The sequence below is a fragment of the Haemaphysalis longicornis genome, unplaced genomic scaffold, assembly GCF_048455015.1.
Source record: "Haemaphysalis longicornis isolate Haplotype H1 unplaced genomic scaffold, Haemaphysalis longicornis Haplotype H1 scaffold_5, whole genome shotgun sequence".
Classification (NCBI taxonomy): Eukaryota; Metazoa; Arthropoda; class Arachnida; order Ixodida; family Ixodidae; genus Haemaphysalis; species Haemaphysalis longicornis.
Window position 1 is genome coordinate 92,307,143 of NW_027526385.1, and position 26,482 is coordinate 92,333,624.

General features: G+C 45.0%; 1 pseudogene; it reads left to right on the forward strand.

Moving 5' to 3' along the window:
- The first annotated feature begins 3,663 nt into the window (after nt 1–3,663).
- Nucleotides 3,664–5,099, forward strand: LOC144139326 (uncharacterized; annotated as a pseudogene).
- The last annotated feature ends 21,383 nt before the right edge of the window (nt 5,100–26,482 follow it).

Below are 26,482 nucleotides of genomic sequence, written 5' to 3' on the forward strand. Positions count from 1 at the left end.
CTCCCGCGAGGAAGGCCGACGGCATTCCGAACATTATTGTTCAATTCCAGAGCCGCGCAAAACACGAAGTAGTGGTGAAAAAGGCAAGGATTACACGCATCTCAACTCGCGATCTTGGTCTCTCGTCTGCTACTGCGGTGTTCATTAATAAACAATTTGCCCGCCCCTAGCGGAACTGCTTGGCATGGCGATTACTCAGAAGAAGGCTAAGATGTGGCGCTATGTCCGGATCAGTGGAGGAAACATTGTGGCTAGGAATGACGAAGGGAACCCATCTTGCTCATTTGAAATGCCGAGGATGTTGACCGGATCGTGTGAATCGTAGTAACGCCTTCGTTGTCGGCGGCTCTTCCTGATGGCAGTCTCTCCCAGCTATGTTAGTGGTTTAGTTACCTCGAAAAAGACATAAATCTCCATTGTTTCCACCTAAAACATTCGATCGGCCAGGAACAAAGATGATGAGCTAAGTATTTTTTTCAATGAATTTAGTTTTGATTTTGATGTTTTTATGCTGCCAGAAACATGGGTCACACATGATTTTGAAGTGTACAAGCGCGATGGCTACAAAACATGTTTTTAACCGATCAAAGAAGCGAGGTGGTGGTGTTGTGTGTTGTTAAGAAATAACCTAAACTGTGACGTCATACCTCAATTTTCCTTTGTATCCGATGACTTAGAATGTTTGACTTTGATAACCAACAATCACGTTTTTGCGGTTGTGTACAGACCCCCAGATTCCAACTTCAGTTCCTTCTTTAGTCATAGCAATAAATATTTAAGCTACACTGACGACAACGAGATGAAATTAATACTGGGAGGTGAGTTTACCATTGACGTCTTAAAGCCATCCGTTACGCATATTCAGCTTCTATCAACCATAAGTTTAAATGGACATGGGATTTTTACAACAGCGACGCGTGTCACAACGCACACTGCAATGCTTATTGACTTCTTTATTCTAATATCAGCGGGAATGATACACTATCGGGAGTACTAGGCTGTGCCATAAGTGATTACTTCTTATGTACATGCTTGTCAAAAGTGCGACTCAGCGAAAATACAATCCAATCCTTCCAATGAAAACATGAAAACACAGCACATTACGCAATCTGCATTAGACACACTTCATTGCTCCGTTTCCAACTGCACCTGGGAAAATGTGTTTTCTGCCGAAACGGCATATGAGGCTTATGAAGAATTTATGGTCATGTTTAAGCGTCTTGAAGTCACCATTTTAAAGAAATAATCGCAAAAAGCTTCAGAAAAACCCGTAAACCCTGGAATAACCGTTATTGTTTGAAAATGATAAAAAAGAAAAAGGCACTTTTCAAGAAGTTTCTAAAAGCCAAATTGATAATTAATCTAGCTAAATTTAAGAAAGATAAAAAACAAACTAAATAACACTCCTAAAAGCGAAAGAAATGCGTTCTTGTTTCAGCAATTCCACACAAAACACTGGGAAGGATCGTGCTAAAAAAATTACAGTTATATGGCATTCGCGGCTTGCCACTCCGACTACTAAATTCCTATTTAGGGCACCGTCAACAATGTGTAACAATACAAAGGTGTTTTTCTTCACTCCAGAAAATTACAACATGCATGCTACAAGTCAGTATCTTAGGCTCCTTACTATTTCTTTTTTATTATAATGACATTATTAAAATTGATGACAATCCCAAATACATTGTGTACGCTGATGATTCCAGTTTATTTTTTTAAGGTATGAACGTACGACTGCTGCAGCCTGCCATTAACAATTCGCTTGAGTCATTGCAGGCATGGAATGAAGCAAAGTGGCTCCTTATCAGTTCTCGCAAAACAAAAGCGGTACTCTTTCATCCAACAGGGCATTTCTGTCATCAACATACATCATTTAAAATTGATGGCTTAGACATTGAAATAGTCGACGCGGTGGAGACACTAGAAATTTTTTTCCCACAAAAATATGTCCTGGGACGCACACGGTAATCGCTTCTTTGGCTCTGTGTCAAAGTGCGTGGGTATTCTAGAAAAATGCTGATCTTTTCTTCCTACGCGGGTAAAACTTATGATTTACAATGCGGTCTTCATGTTCTACCTAAACTATTGCTTTTTGGTTTGCAGTTCCACTACGTAGACAAACATTAACAAATGGTACCTGTTGCAGAAAACAGCAGTACGTCATATTACAAATGCAGAATATTTTGCGCATGCGGAACCGCTATTTAGACGTCTTAATTTGCTACCTTTCCAAAAACAATATGCTTACACCCCATTATTGCGGTACAAATCCTCCATTCGTAATAATCAATCTGCTGTCAAACAGTTATTCCACTTAAAAGAAAGTATGCCCGTTTATTGTATTAGGAATCAAGATTACTGATACATTCCATTTTGTCGCAAGGAATATGATCGCCAAATGCTCTGTTATGCTGTTCCGCACCTAATAAAAAGGTGAAGAGGCCAAAACATTGTTTTAGAATTGTGTGCTCCCTGTTCTCTTCGCAAAGGTGTTTCTGTGTCGTAGGCCATATTGGAATTTCTAGAAATTCTGACTTGTTCTCATTTAATCAGTTTGATTGTTTTTTTGTAGCACACAAGCATTGTAGACTTATGTTGTATGGTGTCATGCAGTTTTTGTAAAAAAAGAAGCATCGCGTGTATTTTGTAGGAACTTTTTAGCTATCCTGGAGAATTGTACAACGATGATATTCCGAAATGTTCGCTTATGTACAGCATATGTCGTGATTAAGTGCTGTACCTGCTCTTATTTTATGACTTGTAGAAGGGTGGGTGGGGCTCTCTAAAGTGAAACTCACTATTCACCTGAGCCAACCCGCATCTTTAAAATGTAAGAAAAGAACTTGAACTTGAACTTGAGGTGGAACGCATGCCAGTGCACAGGTGGTTGGTTGCTATGGCTACTTGTCAGTAGCGTCAAAGTTTTGGCGTGGTGAGTATAAAGCTTTGTTAGGAAGGCTCAAAGTCGGAGCTGATACTCTAGATGAAAAAACAAAGTGGAATAGAAAAGAACATAAACGTGCAAGGTAAGAGGAGTGCGTTAAAGAAGAAGCAAATATCGCCTGTATTCGCGGCTCATAGAAAATGCGGGAAATATACTCAATACTTTCCCCACTGACCTTTGCGGGATATCGGTGCGGGATAACTTGCAGGATATATGCAAGTTTGTGCAAAATAATACTATTTTAAATGCGTAGTTTTTTTAATGTCGCAAGAAAACCTGGTAAGTTAGTCGAGATAAACATTCTCGGAAACTTTTTGAGATACTTCTGGCATGTCACTCACAGTCCAGTCAGCTAAACAGTAATATTGGTAGGCTAACCAGATTACTTAAGATGAGGCACTGCGCTTGCAGATAGTAAATTTTGTGAGGGTTCCACCTTTAGTGTCATTTACATCTCGTCAGTGTCTTTATAAGCGTGCTAGTGATGACGTGACAGACGAAACCATGAAAAAACAACGTGACGAAGGCTCAAGCCTTCAATGTTGTGGGATTTCAAATAAAAAATCAATGTCTTTCAAAAGGGGAAACAGACGCTGGAGATTACTGTATCCTCATAAGGGCACATTTAAAATAGCACAGTTCTCGCCATGACGCGATCAAGACCAAACTAGTGGGCATGGAATGGGCAGTGGGCATGGAATGGCAGCAGCGACGATGGTCGCTAAAAATCCTTTCTGCTTTTTTCTTCAGTTGACTGCAGTTCTTCTCCACACGTGCCGTTATGCCTGCGCCGAGGGTTCGGCGCAGCCAAGTGCTGCTGAAGAGCGCCCGGTCCTGGAGATAACAACGGCCTATTCTGCGCCATGTGACCTGCCACCATACGTGTCTCCGCAAGGGGACGCTGCCCAAGCCGCCAGAGGGACATCGACCGCAGCCACCATGGCCTACTTAAGCCGCCTTCGGACTTCGCCGCAATTCAGTGGGCATGGAATGGCAGCAGCGACGATGGTCGCTAAAAATCCTTTCTGCTTTTTTCTTCAGTTGACTGCAGTTCTTCTCCACACGTGCCGTTATGCCTGCGCCGAGGGTTCGGCGCAGCCAAGTGCTGCTGAAGAGCGCCCGGTCCTGGAGATAACAACGGCCTATTCTGCGCCATGTGACCTGCCACCATACGTGTCTCCGCAAGGGGACGCTGCCCAAGCCGCCAGAGGGACATCGACCGCAGCCAGCATGGCCTACTTAAGCCGCCTTCGGACTTCGCCGCAATTCAGTGGGCATGGAATGGCAGCAGCGACGATGGTCGCTAAAAATCCTTTCTGCTTTTTTCTTCAGGTTGGTACTGTACACTCGCTTTATTCCAAAAGATCCGATAATATCTGCCTGCTGCTATTCCCGTGCCCACATGTTTTGGTGTCTGAGTTTTATAACATTGTGTATGTGGTTAAACTTCTTGTACTAGGAGGTGACGTTGAACTCAACCCTGGTCCCCCAAAATTAGACCCTGCAGCCGAAACTAGTCAAGTCTTGTCTGCAATTAACCGTCTTACTAAGCACCTAGACGAGCGGCACGACCAGCTCTTGGAATCTATCAATGAGGTAAAAGAAAACCAACGAATTCTTGACACCAAGGTATCTGACTTAACAATGCGTCTTGCCGCTGTGGAAGAAAAAGTGAGTTCCTTTGACGCACTACATGATGAAGCGAATTTGGATGCGATGATTACGTCAGCTGTACGTAATGAAAGTGCCACACTACAATCACGGCTGGATGACTTTGAAGACAGGGCACGACGAGAAAATTTGGTATTCTATGGAATATCGGATTGTGCGGAAGAGACGTGGGCTGAAGCAGAAAATAAAATTAGGGGAATTCTTTCTAGCTCGTTTAAACTGCAATTGTCCGAGGAAGCGATTAGCCGTGCACACAGACTAGGAGTGTTTGTCGAAAATAAGTGCAGGCCAATCATCGTCCAATTTGCTTCTTTTAAAACGAAAGACTCCATTTTTTCACAAAAGTCTAAGCTACGCGGCACAACCATTTCAGTTACTCAGGACTTTTGTAAGGCAACGCGCACCGTACGTAAAAAGTTGCTGGAATTCGCGAAGGCCACCGGCCAGCCATTTTCTCTGAAGTACAACAAAGTTGTAATCGACAAAAAGAGCTATGTGTACTGCAGTACTACCGATCGTGTTGTTGAAATTGAACCTCAGGATGGACGCTTTCAAAACTGCCGGAGTAATGACAATAGTCTGGGCGAAACCGGATCGTGTTCCCCAAACAAAAGCGAAGGTCAGTCTTCAACGTAGCTAGATGTGCGCACACCAGCTGATGCTATTGAGCGGGAAATTTCCTTTCTCCTTTGTAATGTAAGGAGCGTAATGAACAAGCGTGACGAATTATTATCCCTTGTTCATGCGTGCCTGGCAGATATAATCATACTAACGGAAACTTGGTTGTCAGCGAAAATTGATAGCAGGGAAATTTTGCATGGTGCAAAAAACTACGTTCTTTATCGGCACGACCGGGGTAGCCGTTCAGGCGGAGGTGTCTTAATTGCGGTATCAAATGAATTTGTTTCTTTCAAAGTTAATGCCACTTCTGAACTAGAATTACTTTGTGTGTGCATTCGCATGTACCACAAAGACTTCATTCTTTGTGCCTGCTATCGGCCTCCAAGTTCTTCTTCAGGTTTTTCCGAGATATTTCATGATGTTTTAAATAAGATACATATTAGATTTCCTGCTGCAATCTTCTTTGTTTTGGGAGACTTCAATCTGCCCGATATTCCTTGGTGTATGCCCCAACCAAGTGCGAGCACCAGTACGTCTGAAAGCGCATCTTTTGTCAGTGTGTGCTCAGATTTCAATCTAATACAACTTGTTAAATACCCGACCCGTGTTACTACTACAAGCTCAACTATTCTAGACTTGGTCATCACAACTCACCCAGATCTTGTTACATCCCTTTCTGTGATACCTGGTCTCAGTGACCATTCAGCAATCCATTTCACTATTCCCAACAGGAATCCCAGACGACAGAAAACCTCTAAAACATTCATAGATTACAAACGAGCGGACTATGCTGCAATAAATAGGGAGCTGGAATTGTTCACCGAAGAACTGTTTCATAATTTTGATCAGCGTTCTGTAGACGAAAATTGGCATATGTTCAAAACCAAGGTGTCCGAGTTAATAGACCATTATGTGCCCCTGCGTAGAATAACGAATACCGTTCAATCCCCTTGGTTCACACCGACCCTAAAGCGACTACGCAATAAAAAGCAGCGCCTTTTCCGGAAAGCCAAACGCTCGAGGTCAACTGACCGATGGGCTGCGTACAATGAGACAGCCGGCGAATATGCGCACGCGCTTGCCGTGGCTAAGCGTTCTTTCTTTGAAGTTACCCTCCCCTCTATGCTTCGAACTAATCCCCGCAGATTTTGGCTAACCATCAACGGAAAAAGTGAAAAGAAAATTGAACTGATGTCTGAAGACGACTGTGTGATCCCAAGTGAAATGTGCTGTGAAGCTTTAAGTGCGGTCTTTTCGTCGGTGTTTGTAACCTGCGTACCATACAGTTCGCCCCCTTTCCCTGCCTACAATTATTTACACATGGATCCATTAGTCATAGACTGGGTGGGTGTTGCCAAATTGATCAGAAATCTGAAACCTTCTTCCCCTGGAGATGATGGTATTAACCCCAAATTCCTAAAAAATACTGAAATATTATCCGCTGTAATTCTATCTAAGATTTTTTCACAGTCTCTGGAAACTTCTGCAATACCACAGGATTGGAAGGTTGGGAAGGTGGTTCCTTTGCCCAAAACAGGTAACTCTCACAATCCCATCAATTACAGACCCATATCGCTCATCAGTGTACCTTGTAAAATTGTTGAGCACATTATCTACAGCCATTTAGTCCACTTTCTCGAAAACAATTCCTTTATTAGCAAGTACCAACATGGTTTCAGAAAAAATTACTCCTGTGAAACTCAGTTGCTTAGCCTTACTAACGACCTATTTCGCGCCGCTGACCGTTCTTCAGTTATCGACTGCGTATTTATCGACTTCGCAAAGGCATTCGATACCGTTTGTCATAAACTACTACTTTCTAAATTAAACTCAATCAATATAGACGTAAATATTCTCAAATGGTTGGAGTGTTTTTTAACTAACCGCACACAATACGTAGTTGCTAATGACTGTCTTTCCACGCAATGCCCTGTTACATCTGGTGTGCCGCAAGGTTCTGTCTTAGGTCCCCTATTATTCTTAATTTATATTAATGACTTGCCGAACACACTATCATCAACTATTAGACTTTTCGCGGACGACTGCGTCATTTACAGAGAAACTTTGGATTCCGCCGACCAAAGTGCGCTACAATCTGACCTAAATAAGATTTCTACGTGGTGCGATACATGGTTAATGAAACTGAACACAAATAAATGCAAAGTAATGCGAGTAACCCGTCAAAAAAGTAATACTACAGCGTGCACTTACATACTCAACCACGACCCCCTAACCAAAGTGTCATGTTACAAATATCTTGGCGTGTACATCTCGGATAACCTTTCTTGGCAAACACACATCGAACATATCACAAGTGACGCTAACCGCATGCTCGGTTTTTTACGGCGAAATTTTGCTCTTGCTTCAACAGATATAAAACTCGTTTTATATAAAACTTTAGTTCGGCCAAAGCTCGAGTATGCGTCGTCGATCTGGGACCCGCATATCAACTCGTTATTTCATGACATCGAAGCTATCCAGAATCGTTCCGCACGCTTCATATTATCTAACTATTTTCGTACGGCTAGCGTCACTTCCATGAAATCTACCCTTAACCTAGTTGATCTGTCTGTTCGCAGGAAAATATCACGACTGTGTCTTTTTCATAAAATTTATCACGGCAATTTAACGCTCAAAGATTCGATGCTTTTTCCTCCCACTTATCATTCGACAAGAAGTGACCATCAGTTCAAGGTTGGCGTACCCAGCAGCCGGACGAACTATTATTTCAATTCATTCATTCCTAAAACCAGCTCTGACTGGAACCACCTCCCCACCTGCATTGCTTCAATAATTAATCCAGTCAATTTCAAGGTGGCTATTAGTGGCCATATCATTTGAATTATCTTTCTTTCTCATGCTGTTTTTCCGTGAATTCCGCGATTTTGTGTAAATCCTGCTATGTTGTTCCCGAGTGTGGAGAAGGTTTTATCAACCTTCTGATTTTTCCTTTTCTGTTATTGTTTGTATTACTAGTTGATGTGTATATTTCAAATATGTAAATATGTTTCTTATGTGTAACCAAACTCCTGCTGCATTGCCTGTAGAGTGTTTGACCCCCCACTCCTCTCTGTAATGCCCATGTGCCTTGAGAGTAAATAAATAAATAAATAAATAAATAAACTTCTTGCATACAATGTGTCACTCAAACCGACAGTTTGTATTACTGCATTATGTGCTATCAAATCTTAATTCCAACTTAGCGCACGACTTTTTCTATGCTATAGGTAAATAGGCAATTGTCATTTCAGGAATGCGCGTGCAATGCACTAATTTTGTTTTAGGCGAACAAATAAAAACGGTTCTCTCATCGCTTGATAGAGAGTCTCTACGAATAATGCATCTCAGTCGAAACCGGACACGACACAAGAAGGGTTTATTCGGTTCCAGGAAATTCGCGCAATGCGTGCCCCTAAGTGATGCGTAAAAGAGAATTCGCTAAGGTTAAATTGACACTCATCAGGAGGACGCGGATGGTGCCGCCAACTTACCGGGCTAATGATTGTGGGGTTTAACGCGCCGACGCAACGCAGGCGATGAGGCGCGCCGTAGTGGAGGGCTCCGGATTCATTTTGACCACCTGGGGATCTTTAACGTGCGCCGAAATCTCGTACACACGGGCGTTTTTGCTTTTCGCCTCCATCAGAAAAGCGGCCGCCGCGGCCGGGAATCGAACCCGCGACCTCGTGCTCAGCAGCGCAACGCCTTAGCCACTGAGCCACCGCGGCGGGTAACTTACCGGGCTAATCTGTCATGGGCTTTGGGAAGCAATGTTCAAGGAAAGCACTCTTAAGGACGTGCCCGGCTTTCACAAAGGTGCGATTTGGTCATACAAAGAGGTCGTTCAATGAATGGGGTGAGTGGTCGAACCTGCGTGGCATACTGAATGTTCAAAGGGACCCGTAAGCTTTTCTTTGCGTTCCATTCTCAATTGTTCGCAAAGTGACGTGGCACCAAAATACATCACACGCTGATGTAGTTTGAGTGACAGAGATAAAAACTTCGCCGGTGAAACTTTTTTGTTTCCTACGGTTTCGCCTTCTTTCTTTGTGTTTGTAAACCTGGACATGCTCTTAAGGTATAGATCCATTATATTACCTTCTTCGTAAACTGTTTAATAAGTGCTGATTTCAAACACCAAGTGGTGGTGACATTTCTTCACATTTGAAAAAAAAAAGGATGCCTGGAGGTGATTTTTGGTGCAACCGAATTCGTCTGTAGCCTTGACTTTTTAGAATAAAGAACTTCTGATAATTGTTTCCTTAATACGGCTGACGCAAATGCTGAAAAGGGTGGGACACACAAACACAACCTAGAGAATGCCTAAGAGTCTTCATGTCGCGCGCTGTCGCCGTCTATGGCGGTAATATAGACGTACTTATTCAGCACGTAGACGCAGAGCCGGGTGTGCGTACTCTTGTTTTCAAGCAAAAGTCAGCCCCTATCTTCATTCCGTTTCGAATATTGAAATACCGTTTACATCTAAAAAAGCATGCGTCCTGGTATTTTTGCAGCCTTTCGCAGATGAATATTCTTTATAAAAGAAATGACGGTTTCTATACTTGTTCGTTCTTTGACCCTGACATCTCCAAAGTACTACCAAAACAACTACCAATGTACTAGCACGGTTGCCAGGTTTTCAGTGTGTACTTGTAGGCCGAATACGTCTGCATATACGCATCAGGCAAAAACCGCAGTGTATTCGAGCGAGACTTCGTTCAGGCTGCTTGGGCAATACGAAAGTACCTTAGCATTGGCGCGTTACTAGCTCTTCCAGAAAAGTTTGGAGCATTTTCTTTCATCAGAGGTGATGTCTTCTAATATTGTCTGGTTAAAAAGGGCATACGGTTTTCAGAGGTTCGGAGTCAGATTATTCAGAGCCACATTGAATGATTGTTTATGGTGGCGTTACATTACCCTTATACTGACAGAACACCTGCAATCTTTTGTGCACAGTTTGCGCATGGTGGAAGTCAAGACTTGGGACAGCGTAGTACTGTCACTGCTGGTGTTTGTAAGGCAATTCAGTGCGATGACATAACTTGCGTACCCCTCATATTAGTTGGCTATATAATGGTCATTTAAGAAAATGGTAACCGCAACCGGTCAACCGAATTCCCACAGGCTGCGCGTAGACCAATACGTGAGGCTGGCATCGAAATTTAGTGCGGTTGCGAAGGTCTTTGGTAGGTTGGACAGTGACGATGGCAGTACCCGCCACAAGTTCGCGGCCGTTTCATCAATGCTGTGCTACTGAACGGGGTTACTAGGCGTGTTAAAACGTTCACAGCTGAGATTTGCTAGAAAAACACAGAATAAAGGAACAAGGGAATGGTTGATGAGCTCACTAGCAACTAAATGTTTTCGATCTCAAAGGGTTTGTCTTATAAACTTGTTGGTCTTTTAATGGGCATTGTTTTTCTTCTATGCTTGAGTTCTCTACGTTTTATTCTGGTTCGATACAAACTAGCACGACAACAAGTTTTATTGCAGCCTAATAACTATGGGACAACCCGACGTTAGCCCGAAAGCAACGATTAGAGAAAGAACGTCGTTAACTGCTACCAGGAGACTGACGAACAATGAGTTGGGCTTTGTTTGGTATGTCGTGATGCCGCACGTCCAGGTCACGTAATGTTAAGGGTAATATCAGTCACACAACATACCCCCTCAGTCGGTTTCGCAAGATACCATGACAGCAGTATCGGGAAGCTCACTACTGATTGACCAACTTTCGTTTGGCTGACACCTCAATACACCAACCAATGCCCACTCTAGGGATTGACTCGGAATGACGACCACTACCAAGAGAAGCTCTTGGTTAATTTGCAAGGATCAGTTTGGATGCGACGCCCCCATGCAAACCCACAAATTTTGCACACCGTCTCAGAGAATTGGTCAGTGACGATGATAGCAGCTCTGAGGGGCTCATAGCCGATTCAACAATTCCATTCTTAGTGGCGTAGAGCTACCCTTTCCACGTCTTTTCAGAACTACGTTAAGCCTAAGTCGCAGAATAACCTAAGCCTTGTTCAAAATAGTAACTTTGTTCACACCAATGTCCTAACTTCCAGTCTTTAGGAGCGAAATATCTAGAACGCTAAAACTTTCAAGTTCGTTCATCGTGTCGCAATAACCTTCAGCCGCCGGTGTGCGCATGCGTTTTCTTTCATGTCGCTTCGCTTACTCAGAGCGTGGCTGCTGCGGTACCACGCGATAGGTCAAGAGAAAGCACTGCTCTGCCTGCTCCTTATCGGCCAGTGGCGGCTGGTCAATCTGTGTATAAGGTGCAAAGAGACAAACCGTGTGAGTATGTTAAGGCTTAACGACTGATATACGAAAACACTGCGCTGACAGTTAGTTCACAGGAACGAAGAGAAAAGAAGCCTGCTATGAACGCACACGAAAGCCCTACTTGGCCTGCTGCTTTGTTGGCACATGCTTCCTCAGTCTCGGCATCGATGGCGCCGAAGCTGGGCTGCCTCTGCATCGCCTTCATCGCAAGCGAAGGGATGAATGCAATCGTACTGCAGATTAGCTAGACGGCAGGATGCAATATCTCAAAGTAAAACTTTCAAGAAACACCGTGTTCGTAGTCTTTGTTTCGCTCCTCTTTGCTCGGTTTAGAGGTGTTAAACTTCAGCCATTTTTATTCGGATTTTAACACCAGTTTTTTTAACAGGCAGTACATTGTTTGCAGCTGGCGATCTCTCCAAGTTGAACATTTGTTCGTACCTTCACATCTTACATGCTTCACCGTTGTCTATCAGCAGAGGATATTTTGTTATGAGCCAACTTGCAATATCAGGGAACAAAATTTCTAAGCTTTGAGCTCATAAGTTCTTGGCACGTTAACATAGAAAGGCAAAACAGTGCCTCCCGATATTTTGTACGGATCTGTGTATAATACAAGAGAGGAGGCTCCAGTAGCGAAAAGGAAAACGAAAAAGTAGGCTGAACAGGTCCTATTCATTGCAGTCACGATAAAAAGGCACGGCCTTTATGCGCCAGCAGTTTCAATTGACATTCTGGTGCTAGGGACTGCGTTGAAAAACCAAGCTAAAGAGAACCGGCTGCAGAAAAGGAGAACAAATCACCCGTTGCGGATTATTGATTCCCGCTCACGTGAAGACGGCACGGTCCCGCTTATTGAAGCTCGTCGGACGACTATGAAGCATAGGATGACCGGAGAGGCAAGGCATTCACCAGTAAAATAAACTTAAAATAGCGGGAAGATGCCAAGCTCCCGAAAATTACTCTACTGTAAGTGATGCTCCTTTCGTTTTTATTTCTCCTTTGCAGCAACAACCACAGCAGCCCGATGGCAAAAATTATTATTAAGCGTCGGGAAAGTTTCTAATAAAAAAAACAATGCTTACTTTGAAAATGTGGCGGTTCTGCTAGAAATGAAAGAATTAATTGTGCATTTTTTTTCTATGCAGCCAGTGAAAAAAAGAAAGGCTCCTTTGTTAAGGATTTAACGCGGACCTTTCTTCCATGCATCGTCGGTCAAAGCCAAAGTCTAAAATCTGAACAACTTCGACTATGTCGGACTGGCGCAATTGCGAAAACGTTGGTTCATAACGCTAGGGCGCCGTGTTCAATTACGGCCACCAGAAGTGTTCTTTTTTCTAGAGGCGTTTACTGTACCATTGTGGAAACCCACTGTGTTAGTAGGCTTTCCTGCAAAGCGTTTTGGGCCACAAGATTTGGATTTTGGATTTTCACGTTGGGCTTTGAAAACATGGGCTTTCGACCAGAGAAAGCTTTGCGTTTTAACCATGTTTCACTTCATGCACGATAATCATTATCGTCAGAAAAAGATGGCCTTTGTGAGGCGCATTTTGGAGAAACGTGTCCATCACTCAGGTCTAGAAATGTTCGCTTTAAAAAACAATGTGTTTACTTAGAAAGGGGGCTCCTTCTGCTACAACTACGTTTTTATTGTACAATTTTTATAAGCAGTAAGTGGAAAACTAGTGATGCTGGTTTATCATACCGGGAAGCTTTTGTCGACATCAGGCGGTGCACACTCAATACTTATCAAGGAAACCCCTGGCAATCAGTGCATCACTTGCACCATGTAGCATGTTTCTTGTGGATCACGTAATTCAAACCTATGCAGGTACAACTGCGAAACTGAGAAACGTAGCCGCCACCTCCCAACCTACATAACACTCGATGGTGTTCCAGGAGGTTATGTAATACCTCAGGTCCGATTCTCAAACTGAGATGTTTTCGCCACAGCAGTCCAAGAGGGCCTGGGTTCAGTGTTGAGCTACGATGACTTCGTAAGCACGGTGGCTAGGGCGCGCGAAACGAGCACACAGGCTTTCATATTGCCCAAGTCATGCAATGTCGCCGATGCAGAGTTCGAAAGGCTTCGTGCCCTACGCCGGCGAGCCGAAAGAAGAGCGCGCAAAACTTTGGCACCTCAGGACATTCGAGCATCCAGACGCGTGCAGAAGCGCATTCAACAGCACATGTGCAAATTGGCGAGGCGTGAATCTACATCATTCTGGTCAAAGGTGGACCCCGAGGAAGCCGCTTACTAGAATATGGAGCCTGGTCAGAAGTCTTCGCACACGAGCCACGTGTCTACACCCATTTAATACGATTTCATTGCGCAACACGCTCCGAATCTTAGACGTCGCAGATATGTTCTGTACAAAAATAGGGGCTGCATCCACGTCTCCTCTGTTACTTACGTTCCCGGACAATGGCCCCCCATCCGATAAAAATCCCCTTATTGATGACCCATTCAGAATGTCGGAATTCGTCATGGGTTTATCATCGGTTAGCGAGTCTTCTTCCCCTTACTCAGAAGGCATAATCTACACTGCACTCGCTCATCTAGGCGATGCGGTGATGATATTTCTTCAGGACATTTTCAACCAATACTGAATGACTGGTCGTCTTCAGCCCACCTGGAAGAATGCTCACATTGTGCCAATAATAACACCACGCAAAGATCCCACAGGCCTTCAATCGTACCGACCTAATGCACTTTTAGGCTGTGCACGCAAGCTCATGGAAAAAATGGTGCTGCTTCGATTAAATTGGGACCTCACCCCCCGAAATGTTTACCCGCCAGACATGTCCGGGTTCCAAAAGGGCAGAAGCAGTATTGACAATTTTATCGCCCTTGCAAATTGTGTCAAGCGCAAAAACGCACAGCGTTACATCGTCATAGCAGTGTTTTTGGACATCAATGCTACGTATGACTCTGTCACGCATGACGCTATTCGCTTTCAATATAATTTATTAGGTATTGGAGGCCGTATGTATGACTGGCTGTCGAATTATCTCAGCGACAGAACCACCTTTATGACCACCTCTGACGGCGACACACAGAAGCTCAGCGTAACTCGTGGCGTTTCGCAAGGTGGAGTATTGAGTCCGGCACTTTTTAATATCTCTCTCATTGGTATCGAAAAGTGTTTACCACCTTCTGTCGCAATTTCCCTATACGCGGATAATATTTGAATCTGGTGCTCCGGGCGTAATCGGTGTGTGCTCTGTGCGAGGCTTCCGCAGGGAATTGATTCAATCTGAGCATTCCTTGCGGCGCGCGGACTCGAAATCTCTGCTACAAAATCAGCGGTAATCGCTTTCACGAAGCGAGACGTTACGCGGTATGAGCTCACTCTAATGAGAATCCCAATACCATACGTCGAAAATCACAAATTTCTCGGTGTAACATTTGACAGATTATTGACATGGACACCACACAGCCGAACTTTGAAGCAACAGTTCCTATCATTTTCAGCATCTTTCGAATGCTTTCTAGCAACTCTGGCGGCTGTCCAGTATACTCGCTTCTTCGCCTATACGACGCTCTCTGCGAAGGTTTACTACGCTACAGCCTTCCTGCCTTGTTTCCTCTTTCAGCAGGAAATCTAAAGGCTTTAGAAAGTATGCAGGCGCGCATACTGCGTATGTGTATTGGCGTCCCAAAAGCGACAGCCACTGTGAGGACTATCACTGAATGTCGATGTTTGATGCCGATAGCGCTGCGTGAACAGAAACTGCTTCGTGTGCGTTTACGTTTTGTGACGAGACAAACCACCTATTGGCTGAGACCTGTGCTCTAGATCTGGAAAACCTCTTGCCGCAACAATACCACGTCCCATCTGTGGCGTCGTACCCGCTATGTTGGCTCTACCCATAAATATTCGCACAACCGTGCAAGGAATCAAGCGAGGAGCTAATTTTCCCGCTCCAGTTTCTAAGTTTTTCCTCTGCAACTGCTACATAGCAATGCCTCCCATTCGCACATATATACCGACGGCTCAGTTACCGAAGGTTCCTCCACAATTGCTGTTTATATTCCCGCGTCGTGAACCACGATCACCAGAAAACTCAACCACAGGACATCATCTACCGCGACTGAGATCGCCGCGATGCATGCAGCTCTTCTAGATACATCACCACCCAACCAGCCAGTCAATGGGCAATTTTTGCAGACTCCCGCACGGCCCTTCAATGTCTTCGGTCTTTTCCTAATCAACAGCTACACCGGGACATTCGGTTTTCACACTACCAAGCCGTCAGTGCTCAACACCTAGTTGAACTCCAGTGGATTCCGGCTCATTGCGGTGTTTCGGGCAATTCTACAGCAGACGCTAAGTTTCAGAGGCTCACATTCACGAGGTTCCTATTCCGGCCGTACAGATCTCCAGGAATGATGCGGCCGCACTGGTTTCTCGTGTTGCGCGGCAGGCACAGCTTTCCATATGGGCTGCTCGATTACGCCACTATGCAAAACTCCTCTCCCTTGACCAGAATGTACTTTCAAGTTCCCGCCTGGTCTCAACAATCACGACGCAGCTGCAATACACCGCATACGTCTGAATGTCGCTTTTCCGTTTCAACACGCCTTTTCCAGTTCAAGCTGCAGCAGACCAGCTCACCCTTGTGCGAAGACCGACACTGTCCAGAAGACATCTGCCTTGTCATCTGTGCGCGTCAACGATATGATACACCAAGCCTCTCTTTGACAGTGACCTTGGGCAAACTACGCACATCACGGCTTACGTTGCATGATGTGCTTGGACCCTGGTCATGTGCTAAAACGGCCTCACGAGTGACGAAAGCCTTTCTCAGCTTCCTCCTTAGTTCAGGTCTAGTCAACACTCTTTAATAGTGCTGAACGTCGATGATATGTGGGATATAAGACCGCGTTCCTCATCTTTCACCTCTTAACTTCTGTGGAAGTTCAAAGTGTACATTTCTCATGTGTGTGTGTTCAGCATGGCTGCTATCGTAACGCTGTATGGGCCGCGTTCCCATGAGGCTATTCCGCAGTCTCAGAACTGCGTTCAACTTCAAACCAACATTTCCTCGAGTATACTTCAACATTTCTTTTTATACCGAACTACTGAACTTGGTTGCCACTCCAATTCTCACCATACCTTTTTTCCTTTTTCCTATTTTTCCTTTCTTTTCACTTTCCTTCCTCCTTTCTTTTTATTTTCTTTAGCATTTTTTCTTTCTCACTCGTTTCATTTCTTCACCTGACGTAGCAAGTATGGCTGTTGGCTGGGCAAACCTCATCAGTATCATTAAAAATTCTCTCTACCACTCTTTGAATTATCTTTAAGTCAAGTGTACGTGTTCTTTTTATAAGGTCATTGTTTTCGTGCCAAGCACGATCCTCCAAACGATGAGGGATAGATGAGGCTTTGATTATATACGGTTCAAACAGAACGGGTAAACAAGTTGGAGCGCATGATGGAGCAGGTTGCTCATTGTCTCTAAATACTTGTATTCCGTAGTATATTTTGCCACCTTCTACTACTGACGAAGCGTGACCACAACACTGAATTCCCTTTGCGGATCTCGAAGGTATGTCTAGAGGCCTAGCATGACGCCTTCGGCCAAAAGTAGGTCTTATGAAGTGGTTATCTTACTCGGGCTAGCACAGGCTAGGCACTCTGCCAGAAAACGCGGAATGTTCCCTGGAACATGGCACAGTTCCCCCTGGGCGACACTCGCACCCCCAATGATTTTCCGGTACTGATGAGTGGGACGCAGAGGTGATAAACAACTGCCCAATTGGTACTCTTTCAGTTAAATTGGAAAGATGATAAACTATTACGACAGGGGATGGATGTATTCATAAAGCCTCCAATGCACACAGTCAAACAGAGAGCTTCTGGGGCCATTCCTCACTTTTTCTTCACCCCTTGCCGTCCAGCTCCCCAAGAATGGCAGTGATGTGCCATTCTGCTTCATTCGACTCTTCCGTCATTGGGTGACTGAAGGGTGGCAATCACTATGTCTCTTATCATCCCATTTCAAGAGGTAGTGACGAGCTGTTAACCTTCCGGTCAGTGAGGAGGTAGTTGTGCTGACGATGACGATTGCGAAGGGAGCGCTGAGATGTGCGAATAAACGAACATTTGTCCACACGGACGAATCCGCACATTTCTACTTTGAGCGATGCGTTGCACCACATTTTCCGATAACAGTTTAGACCTGGACTACTTGATTGCGCTTTTTTGCTCTCTATTTAATGTAAGCCACTCTTTCTCGAACGTTCCTCTTGTCTAATTAATTACCGAAAACCTCGTCCTCAGCGAGTGCGCAAGGATTGCGAAATTAGGACACCCCACCTACGTCTAATAGCTTTTCGGGCGATTGCGAAGCATTTTCCACTTCGTGCAGTCCATTTCTTTCCCCATGGAGAAGCTGCATAGATAAATCTTCGCAAGCGCATCTCCTGACAGAGTGCGGTGTTCATTAATTCAACTCCGTCCTTTTGGCACCAGCTGGTGCCACCGGTACTGGCTCGCGCAATACGGTTGCTCAACCCGTGCAAGGCCTCAAGTCTGGGCGAACGCTACATAGAGCAGGGGGCTTCGTTAATTACGGGATCACGCCCCTTCACTGAGATATCTGCGAAGTTGACCAGAAGAAACGAAAGTAAACCTGCAAATTTGGGGTTGGAACGGCTCATTTACGTATTTTCCCGTCAATTCTGTTTGATTTATTTCACACGGCACAACAGCAGTCCGCCTGGACGTTTGCCGTGCAAATATCGCCGAAAGAGACGCGTTCCCATACTAGGGCGCTCTATAATACTTCTTAGGTGTATGAACACCAAAGAACGAACACCTAAGAACTTGTATTAAGGCCTCTGGTTTGACCCTTCGGGACAACGATGTACCAGAAAGACAGTCACAGCAATGCCACATGTTCCAATGCGAAAAGAATATTTCATTACGACGGCTGGAAATCAGGCACCAGTGGCCGACAAGATGGCCACAAGATGGCCGACGTACAGAACAAACCAGATGGCCAACTGATGAAAAGATAATAAAACAGGTCAAGAATTGCTCTTTATGGCGGAACATTTCCCACGTAGGCTTATAGAAGAACTACCAAATTAATCGAAAGAGAATTGCGTTAAGTTTGTGTTGGCGCGGGGGGGGGGGGGGGGAGTCGCGGGGACGAGAGGTGTCTTCGAATCGATGCCGCCACATGGGGAGATGAGTATGGAACTCCAGGGCACCAACAGATCTGTGATTCCAGCTGACTCACGATGAATTTTTCAAAACGATTCTGACATTCCGCTTAGAAACGTGTGGTACAGTGAGAGAGGGAGCAACGAAGCATTACAGTGATCCAACTAGTAGTTGGGGTTGTAGCAAAGAACGTGACTGACCACGCCGTGACTGACCGTTATAGAACGTGACTGACCAGTTATAGTAATCCAGCGAAAAAATGACGAAAGGGTAAATCGTGAAGATAATAAAACGACGTACGCGTATCGTTGTACCCGCGCCACTGTCGGCTCCATGCCATTGCCGTTCATATAATGAACTCGCTGCCTTTTATGCGACATTCGATCTACAAATTTCATCAGTTCAGTGTGTACGTCGATTAACTATGAAGCATCTGCATAAAAGCGGCTGTGGAACATGGTCATGCACACAATACCGGCATATCCGTTCAGCAATTCAACACTGATGCATTCACACTCACTTCATCATAAGGCAGGCTTAGGTGTCCGGGAATCTTTTACTTCGTTCGGGTTTTTAACAATGCAGCTGTTTAAGCGTGAGCTCCATTCGTCCCTGGCGTCGCTCAAAACTCGCGCACCAAAGTAGGGAGGAGCAAAATGCTAGGCCAAGAAGTGTAGGGGAAAGTGGCGAGGAGGCAAATAACCGACGAGCAGGTGTGGTGGGTGGTCGGAAACGCCTCTTGTGGGATTAATCGAACCTGGGTCCCTAGCGTTATAAAACCGGAGTCTATATCCGATTACATAATCATCGCATTCGGTGCGCTCAGCGTTTCCTTTGTGTTCGTAGCGCGGACGCCGACCTTGGACTTTCGCCGAGTTGAAATGGAGAGATGTTCACGTGTGGAGGCGCGCGTCTAATGGCGAATTCCATTGGGAGAGCAGGGGCACTCAAAAGCACTCTGAAAGTGCTCCCTCCTCAGCAGGCGTGTTCCAGTGGTCGAACAGGAGTAGGAGCACTGTCATCCAATGGTAGAGCGAGGTCACTTTCTCTGCTCCGAGAGCAGTCGGGGGCAGTCCGATCTGCTCCCGCTTGAAAAGCAGTAATAACACCGTTAGGCGGGCTAGTTGGTACTCAGAATTCATGCTGAATTTTTGCGCAGCGTAAGACTAGGACAGATTGGTCTTCGTGTCCCTTGTTCTATCTGTCCTAGTCTTACGCTGCGCAAAAATTCTGCATGAATTGAAAAGCAGAGTAAGCACAGTACGAAGGAAGTCGTATGACCTTTAACGTCATATCCTCCCCTTTTTTATGTTTCTGTTTTTTTTTTTCTTGCGAATTGTCGCGGCTCAGCGAACGCGGGCCGGAGATCACGGAAGTATCCATCGTGCATTTGCAACTTTGCGGAATGGGCAGCGAGCCCTACGAGCATGCGAGTGCTTCCTACCGCCACACGTGCTTTACCCGGCTTTGCTCACACATGCTTTTCCGCAGAGATTGCTTACGTTGAGCGAACTTTCACGACGAAGTTCGCGCGGCGGGAAATCTCCCGCGGCAGGACGCCGTATGTTCTTCGGGCTGAGCCACATGGGGCGACGACACAGCGCGCGCCGCCGCGTCGCCGCTGGGTTGCTCTCAGTGACCTCCATGCCCAGAATCAACGGTGCCGGTCAGTAAACATGAAGGAGCTTCCCACTTCGGTTGTACGTCATTTAACGATTCTGGGTGTGGAAGCGCGTTTCTTCCACTGAAATATTCGTTCTCAGTTCTCAAAAACGCTAGAGACAGAAGAAAAAAAAAGAAAAGAAAAACGAATAGCGCGGGGGAGATTCGAACCAGCGACTCCAAGAAAAATCCGACATTTTAACCTCTACTTTACCCCGAGAGATGGCGCGTATGTGCAAAACACTTGTTTTTGTCGTATTTGGGATGCCCTCGTAATGATACCGCCTGTTCCTCACTCGCCGATCTTGCAGACGGGCCTCATATTGCTACTACTGCAAGTAATGTAGCCGGATCGCCCTTATTTAACCTGATAACTGCTAACGTGCATGCCCATTTCGGTAGGCCACGACAGTCGGGTCGGGACCGTGCTTTCCCTCGCCGTTTTTTCCTCTCCCACCTGCTCTCCGGGTGCGTGCCGCATTCCAATGGCAGGTGCAGTGGTCCTGCTCCCACGTGCTCCCAAGTGCTCTCTCCCCTACTCCTCACTGCACGACGCCACTGCTCCTGTTCTCTCAATGGAATTCGCCATAAAATTGCCTGCGCCTAGTGATGACGCAAGCTCTGACGTGCAGATGTTCCCCTAATTACGGGAGATGGCATTCGCTCTGCGGCATTACTTTTGCGATCTACCGATAAGATGGGCAGATCTAAACAAAGCCATGTTGAAGCACGGGAAGACCATCAGCTCCGCTGTTTAACTCAGTCTTCGCATCTGAATCGCGTAGGAGGCCGAATTTTTTGGCGTTGCCATTCCTCCTTTGCCATCGTTCTGATGCTAAAGAAGTCAGCCGCCACCTGTTTTGAACGTCGTGCCCACTTTGCGGAATTCTGATAATCAAAAGAGGATGACTAACTACAAGTGCATGTTTTTTGTGATCAATTAAATAAATTCGAATTTGCCTACCGATATTCGGCTGCTACTGACCACTCTATGTCATGTGATAAGAGTGGCAGATGCTAAGTGGTGAAAGAAGAGAGGAAAGAGTATTACGTTGCTGGGAACGACATTTACTGCGGTGCAAACCGATACGCTGACATGTTTTTTCCGGACATCAAGAAATATAGCCTCGTAATCAAGTCAAGAGTGGCATTGAAAGTGACCAGTGAAGTATTACCTTTGCTCTCAAGGTTCCTCTGTGTGAACGCAGGCAGTGGTTTAGTTGGGGTTCACTCATCTTGCAAGATTATTGAAGTAATCCCGGGCATAGCAGAATTGCAACTGCCAAAGCAACCATGGCATATATTGCCACTGTTTGAAACTTGGTTCAGAGCGCAGTTCTTGAAGTAACTATCACCAGGTTATCCATTATGTCTCTATAGTAAGGTTATCTTACGTGCCTCACTAATGCAGGTCACTTCACACCATAAAAGGTAAACTTTCGAATGGTCTCACTAATGCATTCCGGACACATTGTTCCCAAAAGCTCCAGCATATGCATGAACTAAGACCCTCTCCTTTGGTTCGCTCGACGATGCAGTGAGAGCTTAAATCGGATAATTCACCACTTTATTGTCCTGCTCTTAACATTTCTTTGAAATATTAATGGGTCCCGCGTGTGCCAAGAAATGAGGATGATTGCGGCTTGTAAGTCTTCCGCAAACCGAACTCCACAACTGACGTTACTTCCCGCCACGTTTCCTGCATTGCGGGGCACTATTCGTTGTCCAGCCGACAGGATGTACGCTACCTTTAATCTCCTAACAACGCGAGCTTAAATTATTGGTCTGAACCGAGTCTTCACTAACAGTCTTGACTGTAATCAAACCTGTCAGCTTATTTTTTGTTCTTTCGTATACATTACGTCATACTTTCTGATTATTCTAGGAAAAGGAATCCCTCTCCCAAATGTTATCTAAACAACAACAATTGAGCCATAATGGTCCTAGCACACTTGGATAGCGGAGTTAAAAATTATAAAATAAATTCTCCCCCCCCCCTATAAAACACCGGAGTTGGCTCGAAGTGTGTGGACGGATTGGCAACCCCATTGTCATTGTCGTTCCGGCTGGGCTTTTTGAAATTTTTCCCGCGGTCATAAGTGTAAGTAAGGCAAATGGCTTAAAGCCGTGACGCGTTCGAAATAACTTAAATGTAAGCGTATATTAGGTTTTTGTTGCATAGTATGAAGTCTATTTCATTTTTCTGCTCCCCATTCGAGCTCCCCCATATCTACTACCCACTCCTCCTGCTTGAGGAAAAACATATTTATGATTCGCAGATTATTCCGCCATAAACAAATCACAGGTTTATTGCGGACATTAAATCAGAATGAATTGCGGCGAAGTATCAGCATGTAACATAACAGTCACGCGAGCAACGCGACACTCAATGACGAACTGGACCTATGGCGCAGAAAATTATATGAAGCTTTTATTAGCACTCACGGCCATTTCCATGTTGATTGTCTCAAGCTACACCGTGCGCACTCGCCACTTGTGTTTGTTCATCCAAGTCGGCCGGGGGTCGTAGTTGCTCTGGTCTGTCTCGCTGCTTCCATGGTGGCCATCCGGTGCAGTCGGGTGGTACCGTCCGAGTCCCCCACACCGCACACGTGAGAGCAGTCTTTATAAAAGACGGGGCAGCTCTGCGCATGTTCTGGGCTTGGTGCGCACCACGCGAGTCTGTTGTCCGCTCACTGTTTATCATACGAGCACGCGTAGGGCTCATGACGCATGGGGGCTGACGTCCGTATCTGTGTTCGGCGCACGTTTACTGCCCTGTCCTCACAGCGCGCCCAATGTGGAGTACCTGCGTCCCTACAAACCGAACCCCCCCCCCCCCCCTTTAGTGCAAACTCTATTGTTTATCACGAGCATAAATAACGGTCGGCAAATGAGGAGCCCCAAATTTTCAGTGGAGTTAAATTTATCTTACCCCTCTTTTTGAGCATTCCGGTATAATCGTTCTTGTGTTCTGAGGAGCACACTGGACTGCGGGCAAAATTTGTGGAAGGGCGGGAAATACCACGCACTTCGTAAATGATGAGGGTTTAGATTCCATATTTTGAAGACGGCGTTGCTGTCGTGCTTGTGTTTGCACTGTTTCTAAAGAACTGTTTGCTTCTGAATTGCTTGTAAAATACAGATGAGCTTCAGCAGAAATACATGACCTAGATTCAAGATGAGCAGAGTGTCCGTTTTTTCTGTTGGTCCAGGAAACGATGAAGGCATTTCTGACAAACACAATTAAACATGGCTCTTGTCGGAGCTGCAAAGTTTGTTTGGACAACGGAAACGATTGCATAACGATACGACGACTGCACGTATTGCTACTTGTGCGGGACTGCTAAAAATAGCGATGCCCAGAGAAAACATCATCACCAGCCTATCTACGCCCACTGCACAGCAAAAGCCTCTCTCATTAATCTCCAATTACCCCGGTCATGTGCTACCTGCCACGAATTTATCCCTGCAAAGTTCTTTAACTATCCGCCCATCCAACCTTCTGGCGCCATGGCCATGCTTCCTTCCTCTAGGGATCCACTCTGTTGCCCTCAATGACCAACGGTTATCTTGCCTTCGCATCAAATGCCTCGCCCACGTCCATTTCTTCTTATTTCTACAAATATGTCCTTCACACGCGTTTGTTCCCTGACACAGAGTTAAATACCATCCTTACACCTGCTCGTTCCTTCCTCTACCGTATCCGACACTCACCAGCATGTCCCAATTTTCCCGAACCATACGCTAGTTTAGAACACTGCATTTTCTCCTGCCCCATTGCAATTCAATCCCCACATTTTCCCCACCCACCTCCTTCAACGTGGCGGACTTGGCTAGCCTCGGACCAGCTCTCGGACCAGTTGGTGTTGGTGAACCTGGCCCGGGACATTCTAGACGCTTAATGTTGCGTTTGAATAAAGTTTTTTCCTCCTCCTCCTCCGCTCTCTTTTTGTCCCTTAATGTTACCCCTATCATCTTCCGTTTCATTGCTCACTGAGTCGTTCTCAATTTAAGTTGAACCCTCTTAGTGAGCCTCCAAGTTTCTGCCCCATTCGGAAAACAGACTGAATTTCGGAAAATAGACCAAACAACAGCCCCAAAAAGTCTTCCAAAAGACTGAGTGGTAAATACCGACATTCACAGTGCTTAATATGTCACCCAATTTGCACATTCTTTGTCATAATCCCGTGTTTGTGCCTTCTGCGTCTTTTCCTCAGGGCGATCAAATAAATTAATCACGGGGAACATTGTGCAACCAGTAATTTTAATCCTGTAAACTTGCGTGTAAAACCGTGAAATAATTATGGCCGAGTACGTAGACTTAAAGCGTAGGAAAATCCGGTTATAATCAGCTGCGACAAAAATCAAAACCTCTGGTAAAATGTCTACGGGAACGCTCACTTAAACCCCAAGAACATGGTGATTGAAGTTTATTAGCTATGCACCGACTACTCCTTCACCGTACATAAGAGAGGTGCAATTCATTATAGTACATCGCAGGTGTCTTAGCTGGACGATGTGACCAAGCCTTCTTTCGGCAAAGTCTCCTCCATAATTAGTTAAATGCAGACAATGTTTTTTACAGCAAGCAGACATGCACTGAAAATATAGATTTGAGGAAAATAAATTTTTTAAAAATAGCCAATGGTTGCGTTGTAACATTGCTGGCTATATTATCTTTGTTCGTGTTTATTTATAATGATCTTTCATCTCGAGTCTAATGTAGATTCCAAACATTGAAATTCTTTAACAGTTCAAGGATCTGCTGAACATGAAGTAAACCAGCAAATTCAAACCCATGGGGTATTACGATTAGGCAAAGCCAAGTGAGGCTACCATAAAAAGATGCATCTAGCAGTTTTTGTTTCGTAAAGCTTTCCATTCAAGTATACATGCTTGCCTTAATTTATATTGGGTGAACATTTTCTGGCCAAATATAACAGTTCAAGCGAAAAATTCCCGCACTAGAATTGATGCATTTAGCAATTCGGCATCTCTCGCCTATTTTTAATTTGGAAAATTAGCTTGCACGCTTTTTTTATCTTATCTGGTCTTCTTCGCATACATTGTACCCTTATTGCCTATGCGCCAGACGGACCTCACTCCAACCAAAGAGGGGAATTCCTCACAAAAGTTTCACCAAAAACAATACGAATGTGTTCTGAAGTTTGCTTCCAGGTGTGAAGTATGTAAAACAGTCTTCTAGGAGAACAAAGCATTCAGTGTTTGCGTACATTTGGTCGTCAATACCTATCGGAGACTTAAACACCGGCTCACGAGTGAATTAACTAAATGTCTCTAAATCCTTCCCGGAGTGGCGATGGACAAGCGAGTAGCAATAAAAAATTTAAGTGTCAAATAGATATATGTCGATCTGACCATATTTAGAAGTATATCTCGAAAAACAGTGTCGAATTATAAGTCGACTGCCTGTAGTGATACTTCCCAAATAAATCAAACCACGTGTTGTATCGTCATTATGGTGAAAGCTAGGTGACCTAGCTGCCAACGAACCATGCTCAAGATGTTGCAAAAATGAATACAATTCCAACTTTGACCTAGCGCCTGATCGTTATATACCTATTTTAAGCACAATAAACGTTCATGGAAAGTGTTATGGCATTGCAGCAGGAGGTGCTGATGGTACACGTGATTGCCAGCGCGACGCAAAAAATGACCTATTACGCAAATTCGTAACATACGGTGTGTACAAGGGCAAAAAACACTGAAACGTAGTTTCTAAAGCAGAAGAACTGCTAGGGTCTTTATAGACACCTAAATAAAGCCTAACTGAAAGACATACCGCGCGCATAAAGCTCCGCCCAGAACAAAACTGGGCTGACTGGCATATGCAAAAGAATTGAAGTGATAAATTCACCCGCGGTGCCGTGTTCCTGTTTCCGTACTGCATTCCACATCATACCGAATCCGGTAGTTCAATCAAGCGTTAACCTATATGGAGATTTATGCGGTGAAGGGAGCAACAACGGCGTGCATTTCCGCATCAAACGTCGGATGGTAAAGGCTTGCCGCAAATGAGGTGTTGGGTTGTGTCCTGTTTGCTCACTGCCCGCAATTGCCGGGAGCGTTATTTTATGCATGCACCATGGCC